This window comes from Tupaia chinensis, unplaced genomic scaffold, assembly GCF_000334495.1.
Source record: "Tupaia chinensis unplaced genomic scaffold, TupChi_1.0 Scaffold000682_1, whole genome shotgun sequence".
In the NCBI taxonomy this organism is placed as follows: Eukaryota; Metazoa; Chordata; class Mammalia; order Scandentia; family Tupaiidae; genus Tupaia; species Tupaia belangeri.
Window position 1 is genome coordinate 2,882,804 of NW_006160205.1, and position 20,153 is coordinate 2,902,956.

Below are 20,153 nucleotides of genomic sequence, written 5' to 3' on the forward strand. Positions count from 1 at the left end.
AGATCAGCTGCAAGATTTTGTTTTTGTTTTTTAAGAGAGATTTTTTGCTATACGGTGTATGACCTCACCAGAGAGACAGAAAGCGAGACATCATTCCCTAGAGTGGTGGTCACACTGCAATCTCTTCTCCATTCTCCTCTCGGGATTTTGGGCATGCACGTACACATGCCCAGCATGAGTTTTAAGCTGCTAGGTCCAGGACTCAAACCATGGTGGACTATGTGGAAGTCCAGCAATGTAACCATTATGCCATCTGCTGGTCCCTACAAATAGAGCTTTTAATGGGAGTTTAAACATGTGGAATCAAGACCTTAAAGCATATGCTGAAGAACTGTAATGAGATGATACATGACTTTACCCATGCAATGCTGAAATCAAAGCACAATCAAAGCAATGGCTACCGAGGTGGGAGTTCAATCAAAGCAGAAGTGAACTCTCCACAGGCAAAGATCATGACAACAGCTTTAGGGAATGCTCATACATTTTGCTTTTTGGCTTTCTAGAGAGCCAAAGAATGATAATATCTGCTTAGTATGAAACTGTGTTGAGAAAGTTACCTGAGACTTTAGCAGAAAGATGCTTGGGAAGACTTCTCTAGAAAGCTCTTTTCACCCTAACAATGTTCACTCCTCTCATTGAACAAGGGGAATTTTGTAAGAATTTCAATGGAAATCACTAAGCATCCACCTTATGGTCCTGATTTGGCTCCTCTGACTTCTTTTTGTCTCATAATCTTAAAAGAAAATCTTTAAAGAGATTCAATTTTTCTTCAATCAATAATGTAAAAAAGACTGCATTATATATGGTTAAATTCCCAGGACCCTCGGATCTCTAGGAATGGACTAAATGGTGGGTATTATCACTTAGAAAAGTATCTTGATCTTGGAACTTATGATGAGAAATAAAATTTATACTTTTGAGGGCTGGCAGGTGGCATGGTGGTTAAGAGTGCTGGCCTCCCACATGGCGAACTGCAGTTTCAGTCCCAGACCTGGTGGCTTGCTTTCTCACTTTCTCTCTCTCTCACACTCTGTTCCTCTCTGGTCACATTAAAATAAATAAATAAAATAAAGTTAAATAAAATAATTCTTCTTTTAAAAGTTTATATTTTTATTTTTATCTTTTATGTATTTTTTTTAAAGTTTAATCCGTTCATGATTCAGAGTACATGTCTTCAAGAGAAAAAGAGAAGCACTCTTAACAAGGTCTCATTCGCCTTCCTCCAGCCCTCCAGTTTTCCAAGATGTCTTTGAGCACACACATGTGTGCGCCAGTGTGTCTCAGGTCTACCTAGATGGGGCTGCAGATTCCAACTAGCCACACAACCTCGAGCACTGCAGTTCAGTATGCCTTGCAGAGGCTGGTCCTTCTGAAAATTTGTATTTTATTTATTTACTTCCACAAGCTACAGAGAGAGAGATAGAGAGCCAGCACCCCTAATAAGATCTTACACCATCATCCTACCCTACTGTCAGCCGACCGCAGGTCATGGGCAAGCACAAGCCTGGCACATTCAGAGAGGTCTCTAGATATGAACCCAGAACCACCTCACAAGGGAAAGTTTCACATGGCATCACTTTTTACTGATGCACCATTGTCAGGCTCACTGATCTATGCTACAAGGCACATGCTCTCACTAGAAATGGCGAAGGTCAGGGAGAAAGTTAGAAAGCACCCCCAGGGCAATGATCATGCTACAATCCCCTGTGCTCTACTCCCCTCCTGGAATTTTGAGCATGTACACATTCACAAACAGTACATTTTTTCAAGCTGCCAGGTCCAGGAATAAAACCGCACAGTCAATCATGTGGGATCCAGCCGCCCTAATCATCATGCCGCTGGCTGGCACTATTTTTTAATTCCATTTTTCCTTAAACATTTTAAATAACTCATATACCTAATAAGAGATTAACGCCTGAAATATATAAGGAGCTCGAACAACTCTACAGAAAGGGAACAATCCTGTTTAAAAATTGTCAAGGGACTCAAACATGTTTTTTCTCAAAAAAGAAATACAAATGATGTACAGATACACAAAGAAAAGCTATCACTAATTATTAGAAAGATAAAGTTAAAACAACAATGACAAATCACCTCACATCTGTTCAAATGGCTACTACCAAAAAGCAAATATAATCAGTGATGGCAAAGATGTGGAGAGAGGAGAATGCTTGTACACAGATGGTGGAAACATAAATGAGTGCAGACGTGATCAAAAATAGTATAGAAATTCTTTAAGAAAAAGGAATCACTTTTTACTGATGCACCATTGTCAGGCTCACTGATCTATGCTACAAGGCACATGCTCTCACTAGAAATGGCGAAGGTCAGGGAGAAAGTTAGAAAGCACCCCCAGGGCAATGATCATGCTACAATCCCCTGTGCTCTACTCCCCTCCTGGAATTTTGAGCATGTACACATTCACAAACAGTACATTTTTTCAAGCTGCCAGGTCCAGGAATAAAACCGCACAGTCAATCATGTGGGATCCAGCCGCCCTAATCATCATGCCGCTGGCTGGCACTATTTTTTAATTCCATTTTTCCTTAAACATTTTAAATAACTCATATACCTAATAAGAGATTAACGCCTGAAATATATAAGGAGCTCGAACAACTCTACAGAAAGGGAACAATCCTGTTTAAAAATTGTCAAGGGACTCAAACATGTTTTTTCTCAAAAAAGAAATACAAATGATGTACAGATACACAAAGCTATCACTAATTATTAGAAAGATAAAGTTAAAACAACAATGACAAATCACCTCACATCTGTTCAAATGGCTACTACCAAAAAGCAAATATAATCAGTGATGGCAAAGATGTGGAGAGAGGAGAATGCTTGTACACAGATGGTGGAAACATAAATGAGTGCAGACGTGATCAAAAATAGTATAGAAATTCTTTAAGAAAAAGGAAAAACTAAAAATTTAATTACTACATGATCCAGCAATTCATCTTCTGGGTATTTCCCAAATGGTTTGGAATCAGTGTGTGGAATTGGTGTCTGACTCTGTTATTGCACTACTCTTCACAATATCCAACTTACAGAACCAGCGTTAAGTGTCACTGACAAATGAATGGAAAAAGAAAATATGGTACATGAGGAGCCTTCAGAACAGTCAAAGAAAATGCACACCATAAGAAAATTATGCATCAATTTCAATTTTTTTCGTACCAAAATAAGCATATACTTTAATCCCATTTTTTTTCCCATAAACTATTTGAAGCTTCCTTGTACATACTATGTTTGTTTTTTGAGATTTTTGCTATAGAGCATGTGCACTTGCTGGCAAGACAGAGAGAGACAGAAAGCAAGAAATCCCTTGCTGGGGTACTGACTACACTGCAATCCCTTCTCCTCCATTCTCCTCTCAGGATTTTGGGCATGCACACACACACAACTGGCATGAGTTTTAAGCCACTGGGTCAGGGGCTCAAATCATAGTCAACTACATAGGAGTCTAGTGATGTAACCATTACACCATCTGCTGGTCCTGCTATGTTTGATTTTAAAGGCTCGCCCCAACAAATGAATGGATAAGGATATGTGGTATGTATACATAATGGAATAGTATTTAGCCTTAAAAATGGAAAAAATCTATTTGCCTGTTGGTCATGGAAGAAAAAAATAAACTTCCTAAAAAAAGGCATGGATTGGGGTGACTGGCAGATAACAGAATGGTTACAGCACTGGACTCCCATGTAGTCAACTGTGGTTTGAGTCCCAGACCCAGATACTTAAAACTCATGCTGGACCCATGTTCATGCATGCCCAAAATCCTGAGACAGGAATGGAGGAGAAAGGATTATAGCATGGCCACATGGCCATCCTCCCTTGCGGGGGTAACTTCTTGCTTTCTGACTTTTTGTCTCTCCAGTGAGCACATGCATCCATAGCAAAATTCTCTCTCTAAAAAAAAAAAAAGGAAAGGAAAGAAAAAAAAAGAAAGGCATGGATTGGGGCCAGTAGGTGAGATGTCGGTTAAGACACCACACTCCCACGTGGCTGACCATTGTTTGAATCCCAGATCTAGTGATTTGCTTTTCTATCTTTTTCTATCTCTCTCTGCCTCTCTGGTCAAACTGAATAATAATAAGAAGAAATAATAAATTACTAGTTTCTTAAAAAAAAAAAAAAAAGGAAAGGAAAGAAAAAAAAAGAAAGGCATGGATTGGGGCCAGTAGGTGAGATGTCGGTTAAGACACCACACTCCCACGTGGCTGACAATTGTTTGAGTCCCAGATCTAGTGATTTGCTTTTCTATCTTTTTCTCTCGCTCTCTGCCTCTCTGGTCAAACTGTATAATAATAAGAAGAAATAATAAATTACTAGTTTCTTAAAAAAAAAAAAAAAAGGAAAGGAAAGAAAAAAAAAGAAAGGCATGGATTGGGGCCAGTAGGTGAGATGTCGGTTAAGACACCACACTCCCACGTGGCTGACAATTGTTTGAGTCCCAGATCTAGTGATTTGCTTTTCTATCTTTTTCTCTCGCTCTCTGCCTCTCTGGTCAAACTGTATAATAATAAGAAGAAATAATAAATTACTAGTTTCTTAAAAAAAAAAAAAGTCATGGAGTAAGAACAATGAATTATTCATCTTCTACACTTGAATCTAAACTTTAAAAACATCTAAATTTTGTGGAGCCAGCAGGTAGCATAGAGATTAAGGCACTGGACTCCCATATGACTGATCACAGTTCAAATCCCGGATATGGTAGCTTGAAAATCATGTTGGGCATATGTGTGTGCATGCCCAAATCCCAGGAGGAGAATGAAGAAGGGATTGCAGTGTGGCCATGCCCTTTAGGTGATTTCTTACTTTTCCTCTCACCATCTCTCTGTTTCTCTCTGGTGAGCACATATACCCCATGGCAAATAAAAACAAAACAAAACCTAAAAAAAGGAAAGAAATTGATAATTTGCAATTATTTGTCTGTATGGTAACTTGCTTTGCAACTCTATATATTTTGATGTTGACATCTAGTTGTTCTGTTTTTAAATTTGTATTTATTTATCTAACCCATGAGAAAGAGGCATAGAGAGCAAAAGCATCAACAACAGGGTCTTTTTGATGTAATTTATCCCTGGCATTTAACCACATAGGGTAATGGGCACAGGTGTACAGAGTGTGCAAAGAGATCCATTGGGACATAGACCCAGAACCTTCCCATGTGGCCTCAGCATTGTGAAGTCCTGTATTATTACTGTGCCACTACAGTTGGCCTATTTTTTTTAATAATTATTTATTTTATTTATTATTAATATATTTTTAATTTGGCCAGAAAGAGACAGAGAGGGAGAGAAAGGGAAAGTAAAAAAGCAAGTTGCCAGGTCCAGGACTTAAACCATGGTCAGCCATGTGGTAGTGCAGCACACCAACCACCACAACACTTGCTGGACCCAGTTGTTTTGCTTTTTGTTTTTTGTTTTTTTGCTATAGGGTGCATGCACTCACCAGAGAGAAACCGACAGAAAGAGAAGAAAAGTGAAAAATCACCCCACAGGAAAAATAGCCAGGCACAATCCCTTCTTCCCTAGTCTCCTCTCAGAATTTTGGAAATGCAGACACATGCGCCTAGCACGTTTTTCAAGCCATCAGGTCCAGGACTTGAACCATAGAGTTGGCCATGAGGTATCCAGTGCCCTAAACTCCATGCCACCTGCTGGCCCCCATATATTTAAGTGGGAAAAAAAAAACAAAACAAAAAACAAAAAAAAAAACAAACAAACCTCATAAGCAGTATGGATGGTGGAATGAATGAATGTCTTTGAAGAGCACAGACAACCTATGTATAAATACCCTTCGTTATTCAAATCCATTCTTAGTTACCAGAATCTTACATGGCAAATTCAGATAACAAGGGATTCTATGTTAGCCAAAATCTATTTGGTTTCTGGTTCCAGATTGTAGGTAGCAGCAATTTGGATAGTGAAGGAATTATCAGAAAAATGTATCCAAGTCTATTCATCTCCTGAGTTCAAATAGAGAAATTCAAAATTTTCATGTTAGAGGTTATATCTTAATCCTAAACACTCAAGGTACAATTTCAGGAGATCAGATGCTTCTTTACTCTCTTCACTATTCCCTTCTGTATTCTAGAAATTTCTAAAACAAACTCAAGGGTTTCATTTTTTTCAAAAAAAGAACGTGAGTGGTGACTCACACTTCATTTCTTTCAGGAAATAAAGACCTTGATCAGTCCCCATGTGAATTGTCTGATTGTTGCTCAATGTATTATAAGAGCGTCAAACAGTAAAAGGCCCCTTCCTAATCAAAACAAGCTTTGCAATCATCTGAATAAGAAAGAAATATTCTAAAAAATATGTTTTCTAACTGCCCCCAAACCATTCTGCATAACACTAAATAAAATTCATTGTCTTCTTTACTTACTATATTAAACCAATAAATTCTTGAAGGAAAAAAATCTGTAATAAAATAGGAAATAAGATTATTTTTCTTATAATGACTATGTTTTTTAATCAGGTCACTGTGAATTCAATAAAACCAATCTATTTTTTGCTCTGTCTGCTTTGTTGAGATCAATTCTTCAATTGCAAAAGCAATAAACAAAACAAATTTAAATGTCTGAATTAAAATCAATACAATTTATTCCAGAATCCACTCCCATTTTCTTGAAATAATGCACCTAAAGTCTTAGGCAAATACTTGTACATTCACTGATCTGAATATAAAAATAAAAATCTACCCTAAATATAGCAATGTAAGTACAGTAATGCAGCAAAATCAGTCAAGTATTTGAGTTTCTACAGTATCCAGGATATTATTGAAGGCAGTAGATATGCAAATGTCTGCAATATGAATGAATAAGATATGAATCCTATGTCCCAAAAGCTGATACTCATATATAGGTCAGATGGAACATTTGCACAAAATTATGTGTATCCTGGTGACTTGAAAAACACACTAGGCATGTGCTCATGCATGCGCCAAATCCTGACAGCAGGTAGAAATGGAGAAAATGGGATTGTGGTTTGACCAGGCCTCATCAGGGGGTAATTTCTTTATTTCTTTATTTCTTTCTCTCTCTCTCTTTCTCGCCCTCTCTCTCTCACTCTTTGTCTGATAAGCACACATACCCTCTAGTAAATTTAAAAATACAAATAAATGAATATAAGTAAATTGCAAAAAGAGAGAAGGGCCAAATCTATTTCTCTATTCTTAAATTTGGGCTGGCCTGTGACTTTCTTCAACCAATAGAATGTGGCAAAATTAATTTAGAGCATGTCCCAAAACATAGGCCTTAAGAGATCTGGCGACTTTTGCTCTCACCCTTGTGAACCCCGAGACCAGAGTGTCTGAAGAAGCGTAGCATGAAATAACACGTGGCAACAAAGGCCAAGTACCCTAACTGTCCCACATAAGCCAGCCAGACCAGAAAGCAAAATTCCCTGACTACTCAGGGTATTCAGATAAAAAAAAAAAAAAAAAAGTTTTCTATTAGTTACTTAATTTGAGGATAGTTTATTAGCAGTGGTAACTAAAACACCATTTCAGTTACTTATTCATCCACTACTATTTATTTGAAGTTTATTGATTTCCTTACTCCATGAGAGAGAGAAAAAAAAAGAAAGATAAGCAGCCTCAACAGGGTCTCATGCTGCTGTCTTCCCCTCAGCCTTCCTGGCAGTCAGGATCATATGCTCACCTGACATGTACAGGTCAAACCAGGAACTGAACTCTGATCTTCCCTATGGCCTTCCCTATTGCAAAATGTTCAATAATATTGCACAGCTGGGTCATTCACTATTACTCATTTATTTATTTATTTAACTTTTTTTTCAATTGCCAGAGAGTACGTGCACTTGCCACAGAGAAAGAAAATCATCCCTTAATAAGATGTGGTCACCTATAATCTTTTTTAAACTCTATTTCTCGGTCCCATTAGGATTTGGGGCAGGCATACATACCTGGTAAGTTTTATCAAGCAAGCAGCGCCAAGATTCAAAATGTGGTCAGCCACATAGAATCCAATTTTCTTTCTTCTTTTTTTATATATAAACACAAACCTTTTTTATTGGCAAGAAGGTCAAATGTATTTAATATTAAAATAGGTTTATACCATTACAATTAAAATGAAACCTATGTGGATGAATGTGTACAGCAGTTGTGTAAAAACAGACAGAAAAAACTTTCTTTGGTGATATTCTGGAAGACTTCACAAGAACTTGGTAACAATGGTAGTCGTTAGGAAAGGGAATAGAAAAAGGAAGGAAGAATTTCCATTATTAAAACTTATGTATCTTTGCGGGACCAGCAGTTGGCGTAATGGCTATGTCACTGAACTCCCATGTAGTCGACCACTGTTCGAGTCCTGGACCCAGTAGCTTAAACTCACGCCGGGCGCGTGTGTGTGCATGCCCAAGATCTTGAGAGGGTAATGGAGGAGAAGGAATTATGGCATGGCCATCACCCTGGGGGGTGATTTTTCGCTTTCTGTCTCTCTGTCTCTCTCTGTCTTTCTTTGCACCCTATAGCAAAAACCTCTCAAAAAAAAATTACATTTCTTTGAAAGCTGGATCACATGTATGTATTATCCACAAATATACATTTTTAAAAAATAGTGAGCTTTTATTATCCTCAACAATAGAGAAGAGTTCAGCTTGAAGTCTTTGGGAACTGAGTCTCTCCATTATGAGGGCAAAAGCTGCAGAAGTGCTTGCAAGAGCTTTCTCAGAATTCCTGGGATCCAGCTTTCTATATGTATCCCTTTACCACCACACTATAGGATCAGCCTCACAACTGTTTATTAAGTGCCAACTATGTGCCCATCACTTGGCATTGGAAAAACAGACGTGGACACTGTAAGTACGGACAAAGGTCCCTTCTTCTATGGAGTCGACATCTTAAGAGTTTGAGAACAGGCATGTGGAAATCTGACAACTAGAAAACAGGCAAATAAATAATGATTCCCCATACAGATTAATGAATGCTATGATAAAAATAAATTAAAAAAAAAAACAAAACAGAGGTATTCAGGGAGACTGAGGTGGGCAGTGAGGATGAAGATGGTCAAAGAAGGCTTCTCTGACTTGGTGACATTTAATCAGAAACCTAAATGTTGAGAACACATGAGCCAGACAAAAACATGAGAGAACAATATTTCCTCCATCATCATAATGACATGTGATCAGGCTTTCAAGCTTGGGGGACAGCAAGACAGGGCTGAGAGAACAAGGAACTAGGAGAAGGTGGATGAAAAGTCTGAGAAGCAGGTGCTAGAAAGACCTGGTACACCATGGCCAGAAAGCCTTTCATACTCTGAGTAAAGAGGCTTTTCTTCCCCACTTTTAATATTTAGTGATCCAGGGACACAAAAATACAACCATGTAAGTGAATCAGATGGTGCAACAATAAATTCTCCTCTCTCCCCCAATAAGGCCGACTTGCTGTAATAGTCATTTTGTCCCCTCACTTAAAAACAAAATCTGCATCATGATTTGAAAGGTATCTGTTGCCTGGATCTATCCACACTAAAGAGCAAAAACCCACTGTCTTCAAAGCAGCTGGTTTTCACACCAAGAATCATTAACACTGGAGGGAAATGTAATTTGAAGTTGGTTCCTATGTTTAGGAGTACAGAAAACAGCTATATTGAGGACAGTGCCACAACTGAAGAAGCTGTCCTTGTACATACAATTGAAATCATTAAAAGATAGGATATAATTTTCCAGATAGATAAGTAAAAGAAATGTCTAACACATATCCAATCACAGCAAAAAGTCACTGAAATGATACAACTTCACTTGCTGCTAAATATGGTCATAGTGGAGAAAGCAGATTTATAGTTAGTAATTTGTGTCCTTCAAGATTTAGAGGCAGGAAGAAGATGAAAATACAAAATGTTCAACAAAACCTCTCCAAAGCTGACTATTAGATAGAAAAGCAAGTTTCCTGAAAACTGATAGAAAAGCTATTCAGAATCCTAACTCCTGGACCCCTTATTATGAGTGTGAAGAAAATAACTTTTAAAACCTGATATGTTCACTTATGCACAAAGGTGTTTTTTACTGTACTGCAAAAAAAGTAAATTAGGAATACTCTATTTTATTTTGTCATAAAAAAATTTTTGAGAGGTTTTTGCTATAGGATGCGTGTGCTTGCCAGACAGACAGAGACAGACAGAGAAACAGAAAGGGAAAAATCACCCCCAGGGGGAGGGGGGATGGTGGCCATGCTGCAATTCCTTCTCCTCCATTTTCCTCTCAGGACCTTGGGTGTGCACGCACATGCACACGCCTGGCATGAGTTTAAGCCACCAGATCCGGGACTCGAACCGTGGTCAACAACATGGGAGTCCAGTGACATAGACGTTATGCCAACTGCTGGTCCCTATTTTGTCATAAATTTTATGTATCCTGTTGTATTTAAAACCCTACCAGGATCCAAAGTTATAAGCATAGCTAATTAAAAAAAAAAATAGGGACCAGCAGTTGGCATAAGGGCTATGTCACTGGACTCCCATGTGGTTGACCATGGTTCAAGTCCTGGACCTGGTGTCTTGGACTCATGCCAGACACGTGTGTGTGTGTGTGTGTGTGTGTGTGTGTGTGTATGTGTGTCCAAGATCCCAAGAGGAGAATGGAGAAGAGATTGTGTGTGACCATCCCCCCGAGGGGTGATTTCTTGCTTTCTGTCTCTGTCTTTCTGGCAAGCACATGTGTCCTATAGCAAAAAACTCTAAAAACAAAACAAAACAAAACAAAAACAAAAAAACTTTATATGACAAAAAAAAGAAGCTGTCCCTGGTCAGAAACTCAGAGGGAAATCTTAGTCAAGCAGCTAAAGCCTTTTCACTGCTCCTTGAACAGAGCTGTTGAAACAGCCCGTTGATTTTACAGCTAATAAGGCATTAAACCGAATCTCTTAAGCTTTTCATATTGAAAGTAATTGTAAATTGAATTTGCTAAAACAATAACTTAAAGAGGCAAGACTTGAATGTTGTCAGAGAAAATCAAATGATGACGCAGAATTTAAAAAGCCACTGAAACAAGTGTCTTTGAGTACTTTTATTGATCAGCCAGAAACAGCTACTGCGAACCCGAGCTATGCTTGGTAAGTGGAATTATCGCACATTGATTACTCATCATGGAGTCAGGCTGTAAGTCTCTGGCTCCAGGTTGGCTGGTCATTTATTAATACATTGCAATACTTGTACTCTTGAAGAAACGCCTACCCAGAAAGGAGTCAAAAGAGAGCATCCCACCTGGGTTCAGAGGCAGAAACTGGCCCATTTATAGGAGGAGGAAGGGAGGAAAGACAACAAAAAATGTTTAAGTTAGCTCTTAAAACATGCAATGGTAAAGATGATGATTGTATTTCTTCATTAAGGCTGCCACAACAAACTACCACATGTTGGGTGGCTTGAACAACAGAAACTTAGTTCTGGAAGCTAGAAATCCAAGACCAAAATGTCATCAGAGTTCATTCTTTCTAAGGGCTGCAAGGGAAGAATTTATCCCCTGTCTCCCTCTTTCCTAATTTCTGAAGGTTTGCTGACAGTCTTAGGTCTGCCTTGTTTATAGAAGCAACATCCTAGTTTCTGCCTTCATGCTCATGAGATGTTCACCTTGTTTGTCTCTGTGCCCGAGCTTCCATTTTATAAGGACACAAGTCTTGTTAGAACCCATCCTACTTAATCACTTCTATAAGTACCCAATTCCAAATAAAGTCATCTACTGAAGAACAGGGAGTTAAGACTTGAACATATGAATTTGGTAGGGGCACAATTCAATCCATAACAGTATTTTACTCCAAGTGTAAGGAATCACTTAGTAATTCTCAATTTTGGATGTACCTCACAATGACCTGTAGCTATGCCTGGTACCACCTTCACTGATTTTGATTTAATTGGTCTGAATTAGGGGCAAGGTGTAGGTATTTTTAAGTAGCATCTCAGGTGGTTCTAAAGTGCAGCCAAGACTGAGAATCACTCATTCAATGTCTCGTTCACTAAGATATCTAACAATAGGGACTATCATTCAGAAGGACAGCTATAAAGTATATCAATTATTTTAAGCCTTGTGAGGACAGACCAAATCTGCATAAATTATACATTTATCCCAAATACTTAACATAGTGTTGGTTGAAGTGGCTGTCCCATAAATATCAATAAAGTAATGAAAGAATGTATATATGAATACACTCATATATTCGTTGTATTCGTTGTATTCGTTGAATGTCTACTCTGTTTTTCAGTTTAGTTTTTGTTTTTGCTTTTGTTTTATAGTTAATTTATTTTTTCCTATAGGGCACAGGCTTTCCAGAGACAGCGAGAAGAGGGAGGAAAAGTGAGAAATCATCCCCCAATGGGGATATACACAATGCAATTACTTCTCCATTCTCCTCTTGGGATCTGGGGCATGCATACAAACACACCAGGCATGTTTTTCAAGTTTCTAGGTCTGGGACTTGAACTAAGCAGTCAGCCATGTCAGATCCTGCCACAACAACCACCACACCACCTGCTAGTCCCAGAGCGTCTTACTCAATGTTACACATTACACTTACACATTAGTGAAGTAAATGATTTTTTAGTAAATAAATGAATGAACGAATAAATGCAATCATATTCGACATTTTTTTCTGCTCTACTACTACTACCTAATGATGTGTTACAGTATAGGATTTAGTGTTTTCAACATCCTAGAACAAGTTCACTCTAGCAAAAATATTTTTAAATCAGGCTGACTACATAGGCTGACTTTTGCCTCAAAATTTTGATTTTTTAAAAATTGTAATGACTCTTGGGAACCAGCAGTTAGCGTAATGGCTATGTCACTGGACTCCCACGTAGTCGACCGCGGTTCGTGTCCCAGACCCGGTGGCTTAAAACTCACGCCGGGCGCGTGTGTGTGCGTGCCCAAGATCCCGAGAGGAGAATGGAGGAGAAGGGATTGCGGCGTGACCATCCCCCCTGGGGGGTGATTTCTCGCTTTCTGTCTCTATGTCTCTCTCTGTCTGTCTGGCGAGCGCACGCGCCCTACAGTGAAAAATCTCTCCCAAAAAAAAAAAATTGTAATGACTCTTATAAAACCAAGAACTTAGAACCACACTTTTTTTTTCCTTGCTTTTTAAAATTTTCATTAATGTTTTATCTTAATTTGCTATAGGGCGTGTGTCCTCCCCAGAGAAAGAGAGAAAGTGAGAAAGTAAACCACCAGATCTGAGACTTGAAACATAGTCAGGTGGGAGACCAGTGCCTTAACCACCAAACCACCTGCTGGCACACTTTTTTAAAAAACTGAGCACAAAAATGGTCATATAACAAACCAGGGCTCATTTGTGGACAGTTTAGGATCCCTAGAGAAGTCCATGTTGTATCACTCTTTTCTGATACAGAAAGAGATAGATAGTACCCAGACACAAAAATTACAGTCATAAGAAATGCTCATGACCAAAAATAATACTATTCAGATGGCACTGCCAATAGAATTACCCACTCTAAGATGCAGAAGTCAGAATTTATCCTTCACAGAGTTAGTCAATCAGAGGTTGAATAGCACAGACCTGAAAGTTGCTTGCTAAATTTGACTAGTTTTGGTAACTGTACTAGATGGAGATTTTTTTGTTTTGTTTTTAATTGCCAGAAAGCACATGCATTCACTACAGAGAGATAGCACCTCTGAATAGGGCATGGTCCTGGCGCAATCCCTTCTCCATTTCAGGTACATGCATAATGGCTAGGCTCTTCAAGTCACTGGTCCGGGATTCAAACCACTGTCAACCATTTTGGCTCTGGCTTCCCAGCAGAAGACAACACTAAACCATACACTGTCGGGTCCAACTGGATTAAATGGTTTTAGTATAATGAAAAACTTATTTTGCATTTGTTTTGTTTTATGTTGTACTAGCTCTGGAGGATTATGGGAAACGTCAATTACTTCTTTGTTTATACATCCATTTATCAAGGTTTGCTGTCAGCACACACTATGCCCCTAAGGAAGTTGCGAAAAGGAGACTTCCTAAGTGAAACAAAACAGATGCCCCTGCTTTAGGCTGATATAGGCCTACATCAGGACACATGTCTTTGCAAACTGCATGTTAGCATCCTGCCCTTCAGCTAGATGCATTTGTGTAGGATGCTAACCAGAACAGACTGTAGCCCTGTATCCAACAAATATCTGTGAGGTAACTACCATGTGCCATGCCTGTGCTGGGCCCTGGGAGGCACAAAAATGAATAAGATACAGTCATGTCCCTCATGAAGTTATAGTCCACTTTGGCAGATACAAATCAAGTGAAAAGTTGTAAGATAATATTGTAAGATAATATAGACAGTGAAGACAAGCATACCCTGAAGACAGCAGCCAAGGTCCCTTAGAGGAGGGAATATTAGAAATGGGTCTCAGAGTAGGATGAGTTAGACTTTATCACATAGCAAAAACAAACAAAACAGAACAAAATATAAATGCCAAAGTGTGATCATACGAATACAAGACCAGAGGAAGTAAAAAAAGTCCTAGGAATCCAGAAAGAAGAAATTAGTCTGGAAGCTACATTGGTACTAAACTGCTCAGATTAACTGGATAATAAAGATAAATCAATTTGGCCCAGCCTGGTGGTACAATAGGTAGCAAACTGAAAAGCAGTGCTGAAACCATGTGGCCTACCACAGGTTTGGAACACTTGTTTGGCCTGAAAACAGGCCAAGTGTGTGTACACATTCCCAAGATCCTGAAGACCTAGAGGGCTGAGGAAGGGAGCTCATGGCATGACAAGACCCTGTTGAGGGTCCTTCTCTGATGCATGTATGTGTTCTCCATCATGAATAAAATAAATTTAATACATAAATAAGAGATGAAGTGATTCATTAAAATGGGGGGGGGGTGGAAATTGGACAACCAGACTGATGTGAGGAAGCAGGGAGGCTTAAGCAAATTAGCATTGGGGGAAACTGCTGTTTATAACTTGCAAGTAGGAAATTTCCAGTGCCATTTGATTTCTGTTTTTTATCTTACATTATCTTCGTGGGTCATTTCTGTAAATTACTTGGCTTATGGGAGAATTGATGTGCAAATTTCTCATATTACATTTAATTTAAACTACATTTTCACAAAAAAAAAAAGAAACTGAGGCATCAATACAGATAGGTCAAGCCACTTTGGTTTAGATTTTAAAATCCAGAATACAGGATAATTTCCCCATACTTTCTCTTTTGCAAATAAAGAAGCTAAAATCTCATGTCTTCTTTAGCCAACATTGCTGATGAAGTAAAGGTGTTGTTAATCAGAGGCATATGCCTTGCTTTACCCTGAAGCCAGCAAATATTTTTTAGTAAAGCTGGCATGCACCCCTCTGGGTCCTTGGTTTATGACCATTTTTTTTTTCCTTCCCTGTTTGACCTCTGCACAGAAATAAACGTTTGTAATAATTAACAAACCTAGTTTATAGCTAATGTTGATTTAATATTAAGTAGTTTCATAACAATATGTGACTGCCCAGTTTCTCTTAAACTTCTAATTTGATTGTTTTTTTTGGTAAGGCCAACAGCCTATGTTCCTTTTCTTTTTCTAGTTGCTTATATTTTCTGAGCACCTTGAGGCTCTGTAAGTTCCTACTCAGCTAAAATAACATGGAATCTAATTTGAAAAATCCAGTGGAGTTTAACTATAAATTATTCTGTGTTATATTCAAAGGCTAGAGGTTTCAAAATTGATCACATCAGCAACATTTGACTCTAATTGCATTAGGTTACTTGGTGATGTACAAAAATACAATTTTTGCAGAGCATTGTTTGAAAGATAATTCTTTGTGATGAATGTAAGCACCAGACATTGTACTCAAAAAGAAACTGTCATATCTGGGGAGGGAACTGAGGTGAGGGATATTCTGAACACCTAAAACCTGACAGACAAGAAGTGACTGAGAGACTAGTTTGAACCAATCAGAACTAAGGTGGTGCCTGGAACAACCATTTTCCAAGTTATTAAACCCCCACTGCACTGCATTAACATGACAAATGACACTCCCACCTATGCCAAGACTGTCTGGAATAGCCATGGCAACCACTGGAACTACACTAATAAGGCCAGAAAATGGGAGGGACAGTGGTTCCAGGGAAATTGCTGCCCTTTTCCAGGAAAAATCATGAATAAACCACCTATTAATTAGCCTGGTATTAAGCCATGCCATATAAGCCCAACGCCCGCCAGAATACTGCACTGCCCTGCCTATGGGGTAGCTCTTCTTTCTACCTTTTTGGGTAAATTCTCTCCTTCCTCTCAGAGGAAGGAACAAAACTGTTCCATCTCCCCTTACAAGGCTGCTCCACTTATGGAACAGTCTCCTTGGTACATTTCCTTAATAGTCGTGCTTTTGCTCTCCCTCAATGGCTCGCGCTTGAGTTCTTCCCCGCAGGAAGCCCCGGACCCTCACCCCGGGGTAAAAACCCCTACAAGGGTTGAGTCTTCCCGGCAACAGACGAAAGCGTCAGGCATTGCACTCGAAAGGAAGCTGTCATAATTGGAATCAGCTACAAATATACGTAGGGCCAAATTAAACGGTTCATCAGGCTGTATAATTGACATATATCGCTGCAATTTTGTGTATTGGTAAACTTTGAATACTAATTCTTTTTCCATAATCCTGCCTCGCTGTCTGAAATAGTGCGTCTTTGGTGAACGCCTTTAAGCTGTGTGAAACAGGAGCTTACCTGCATCTCTCCAGCACTTTGCTTGCGTTCAGTACATACTAGGTATTCAAAGTATATTCGAGAAATAAACGAATAATAATAATGAGATGAGAGGGAACGGAGGTGGTGAGGGACATTCTAAACACCTCAAATCTGACAGGCAAGAAGTGGCTGAGAGACTGGGTCTGAACCAGCAGGAACCAAGATGGCGCCGGATCGCCAGCGGCTACCCTTCCGGCTCTTTCTACCCTCATTTTACGACATTAGCGTGCCAGAGGGCACTACGCTGCCACGACACTTTGGAATAACCATAGCAACAAGCGGAACTACACTAACAAGGCCAGAAAATGGGAAAGACGGGGGTTCCAGGGACACTACTGCTGTGTTTTGGGAAAAGTCACAAATAAACTGCCCATTAATGAGCCTGGCATTAAACCACGCCATATAAGCCAGGTGCCCACCGGAGTTTGGCACCACCCTGCCTGTGGATTAGCGCTTCCTATTTTGGGGTAAGTTCTCTCCTTCCTAAAGGGAGGAGTGAAATGGTTCACCCATTGTTGTAGTCTTCTCAGTGAGAAATAAGAGGACATCCAGACATAGCTAAATTTATTGGAGTTTCTTGATTAAACCGGCAGCATATGGGGCACTCATGTCTCTCAAAATCCCACAGCCCTGAGTGAAAGGAGAAAGGAGCTTATATAGGCCAAAAATGCAAAGATGTTTTACAAGGGCAAAGGAACAAAGTAAAGGGGCTTCAGGAGAGATAGGGAGTAGGGTTTTCTATCTTCAAAGCAAAAACAGCCAGTTACAGAAGCAAAGCAAGCAGGTTAATTAGTCTTGAGGGTAAATTCCGATTACAATGGAATTTTCATGCCTTCCCTGGTTCCGGTCAAGGTTCTTGAGGCACCTGGGAGTGGGGCTTCTTTGGATCTTATCTGCACTCATGGAGAGGGGGAGAAGGAGGCATAGTTTCTAAAATGAAATCACCCTTTCAAAATGGAGTCACACTTGCTTCATTCCCCACATCTCTTAGAGGTGCTCCTCCAAGATGGGGTCATGCCTACTTCACCATCTCTCCTCACAGGGCTGGAGTAGTCTGGTCAGTATACTTTCCTTAGCAAACTCACTTTTGCTCTTCAAAGGTTTGCTCTTGAATTCTTTCCTGCGTAAAGCCAAGGACCCTCACACACTGGGTAGAAACCAGTTGAGTCTCTCTGGCAACATTGATAACTTTTTCCTATATTCCAAACTCTGTGCAAAATGTTTTATGTGTATTTTCTCATTAATACTTCAAGATAACACCATGAAATCATTAGTATTGTTAATTTTACATTTGAGAACATGAAACTCAGAAAGTTTACACAGCTAATACAGGACAAAGCTGAGGTTTTGACGGCTCTAAGATTCCCAACTGCTGTTATACGATGTAAATGCATAAAAAATTAAGTAAACACAAGGGACCTTCAAAATAGAAAATGTGTTATAAAAAAACTATGTATAGGAGCCAGCAGGTGGTGTAGAGGGTAAGATGGATTAACCATGCTAGATTCTCACATGGATAACCACAGTTTGAGTCCCGGACTTGGAGGCTTGAAAATCACAATCAAGCAAGTAAGCAAGCGAAAGAGAGAGAAAGAAAAAGAAAGAGAAGGAAAGAAGGGCAAGTGAGCCTACAGGTGCCATGGTGGTTAAGGTGTTGGAATCCTACATGGCCAATCACTGTTCGAGTTCCAGAACTGGTGGCTTGCTTTCTCACTTTCCTTCTCTCTTTTTCTCTAGACAAATTTAAAATAATAATAATAATAAATAAAAATTAAATGAATAATTCTTTTAAAAAATCTTTTAAAATAATTATAAAAAACTGAATATATTTAAAAAAAATTTTTTTGTAGTTTTGCTATAGGATGCATGCACCCTCTGGGTAGAGTCAGAAAGAAAGGGAGAGAAAGAGAGAGGGAAAATAAGAAATTCCCCAACTCTGGGAGCTGGCAGGTGGTATGGTGGTTAAGGTGCTGGACTCCCACATGGCCTATGATAGTTCAAGTCCCAGACCTGGAAGTTTGCTTTCTCACTTTCCCTCTCTCTCTCTATCTGGTCAAATTAAAATGATAATAAATAAATTAAATTAAATAAATAATTCTAGAAAAGAAAAGAAAAGATAACTCCCCTAGGGAAGATGGCCTTGCCTCAGTCCCTTCTCCTCCATTCTCCTCTATGGGTTTTGGACGCACATGCACATGTACCCAGTGTTACCAAGTTCAAATCGCAGTTGGCCATGTAGGATCTACTCACCTTACCTTCCACATCATCTGCTGGCTCCAGATTTCAAAAATTTTTGCACCTGGGACCAGCAGTTAGCATAATGGCTATATCACTAGACTCCCATGTAGCCAACAGCAGTTTGTGTCCCGGACCCGGTGGCTTAAAACTCATGCCAGGCACGTGTGCGTGCATGCCGAAGATTCAAAGAGGAGAACGGAGGAGACGGGATTGCGGTGTGGCCATCCCCCTGGGGGGTGATTTCTCGCTTTCTGTCTCTCTGTCTCTGTCTGTCTGACAAGTACATGTGCCCTATAGCAAAAACCTCAACCAAAAAAAAAAATTTTTTTTGCACCAAAATAAACTTGTATAATTCCATTTTCCAAGAACTTTTTGAAGTCTCCTTGTAGTGATTGGTGTGTATATATATTCATTTGATTAGTGTTACCACAGAGTCATGCTGGCACTGAGTCGTGCCTCACCCCCTCAAGCCATAGGTTGTTGCTGCCAGTGTAAATACTGTTATCAAGAAGAGGTTTAAGGGACCAGCAGATGGCATTAGAGGTTACATATCTGGACTCCCACGTAGTCAACTGCGGTTTGAGTCCTGGATCCAGCAATTTGAAACAGCTGTGCATGTGTGCATGCGTGCCCAAGATCCTGAGAGGAGAATGGAGGAGAAGGGATTGCAATGTGGCCATCTCTCCTGGGGGATGATTTCTTACTTTCTATTTCTGTGTGTGTGTCTGTTTGCCTGACGAGCACACACACCCTATAGCAAAAATCTCTCTCTCGCAAAAAAAAGAAGAGGTTGAGCTAGAATTATGCTAAATGGTTGCCATTATTCATAAAATCATCAGAAAATATTTAATTCTAAATTGTCTCCTCCACTTTTCCTGTAGAAGGCATGAGATATTCATCTAGGCACTCAGGTAAGTAGCAATCATGTGAAATTATAGACTTTTCCCCAAAATACCTTTTTATTAAATAAGCAAGGATTTTGAAGCACATTATTTTGAGTCAAATTTTTCTGGACAATAAGTATGTAGCTAAGACAAGTGTGAAATTACATTCAATTACCAAAATGTAACTGACTCCATTTTTCTTTCTTAGGAATGAAACACCTGGAGGGCAAGATTATGACCTGTGCAGTAATAAGTTATGCCTATCAGGTAATTCGGAAATTCTCTTTAGGTAGACAGAACTGTAAGAATGGCTTGCAATAATCAAGAAACTACTT

At 39.3% G+C, this 20,153-nt stretch overlaps 1 long non-coding RNA gene across 1 annotated transcript in view; it reads left to right on the forward strand.

The window, feature by feature from the left end:
• Positions 1-16,989: 16,989 nt before the first annotated feature.
• LOC114010009 (uncharacterized) overlaps positions 16,990-20,153 on the forward strand; it is a 20,459-nt gene continuing 17,295 nt past the window's right edge. The window contains exons 1-2 of the long non-coding RNA XR_003551403.1: positions 16,990-17,163; positions 20,027-20,085. This is a non-coding gene — a long non-coding RNA (uncharacterized LOC114010009). The remainder of the gene's footprint in view (positions 17,164-20,026; positions 20,086-20,153) is intronic.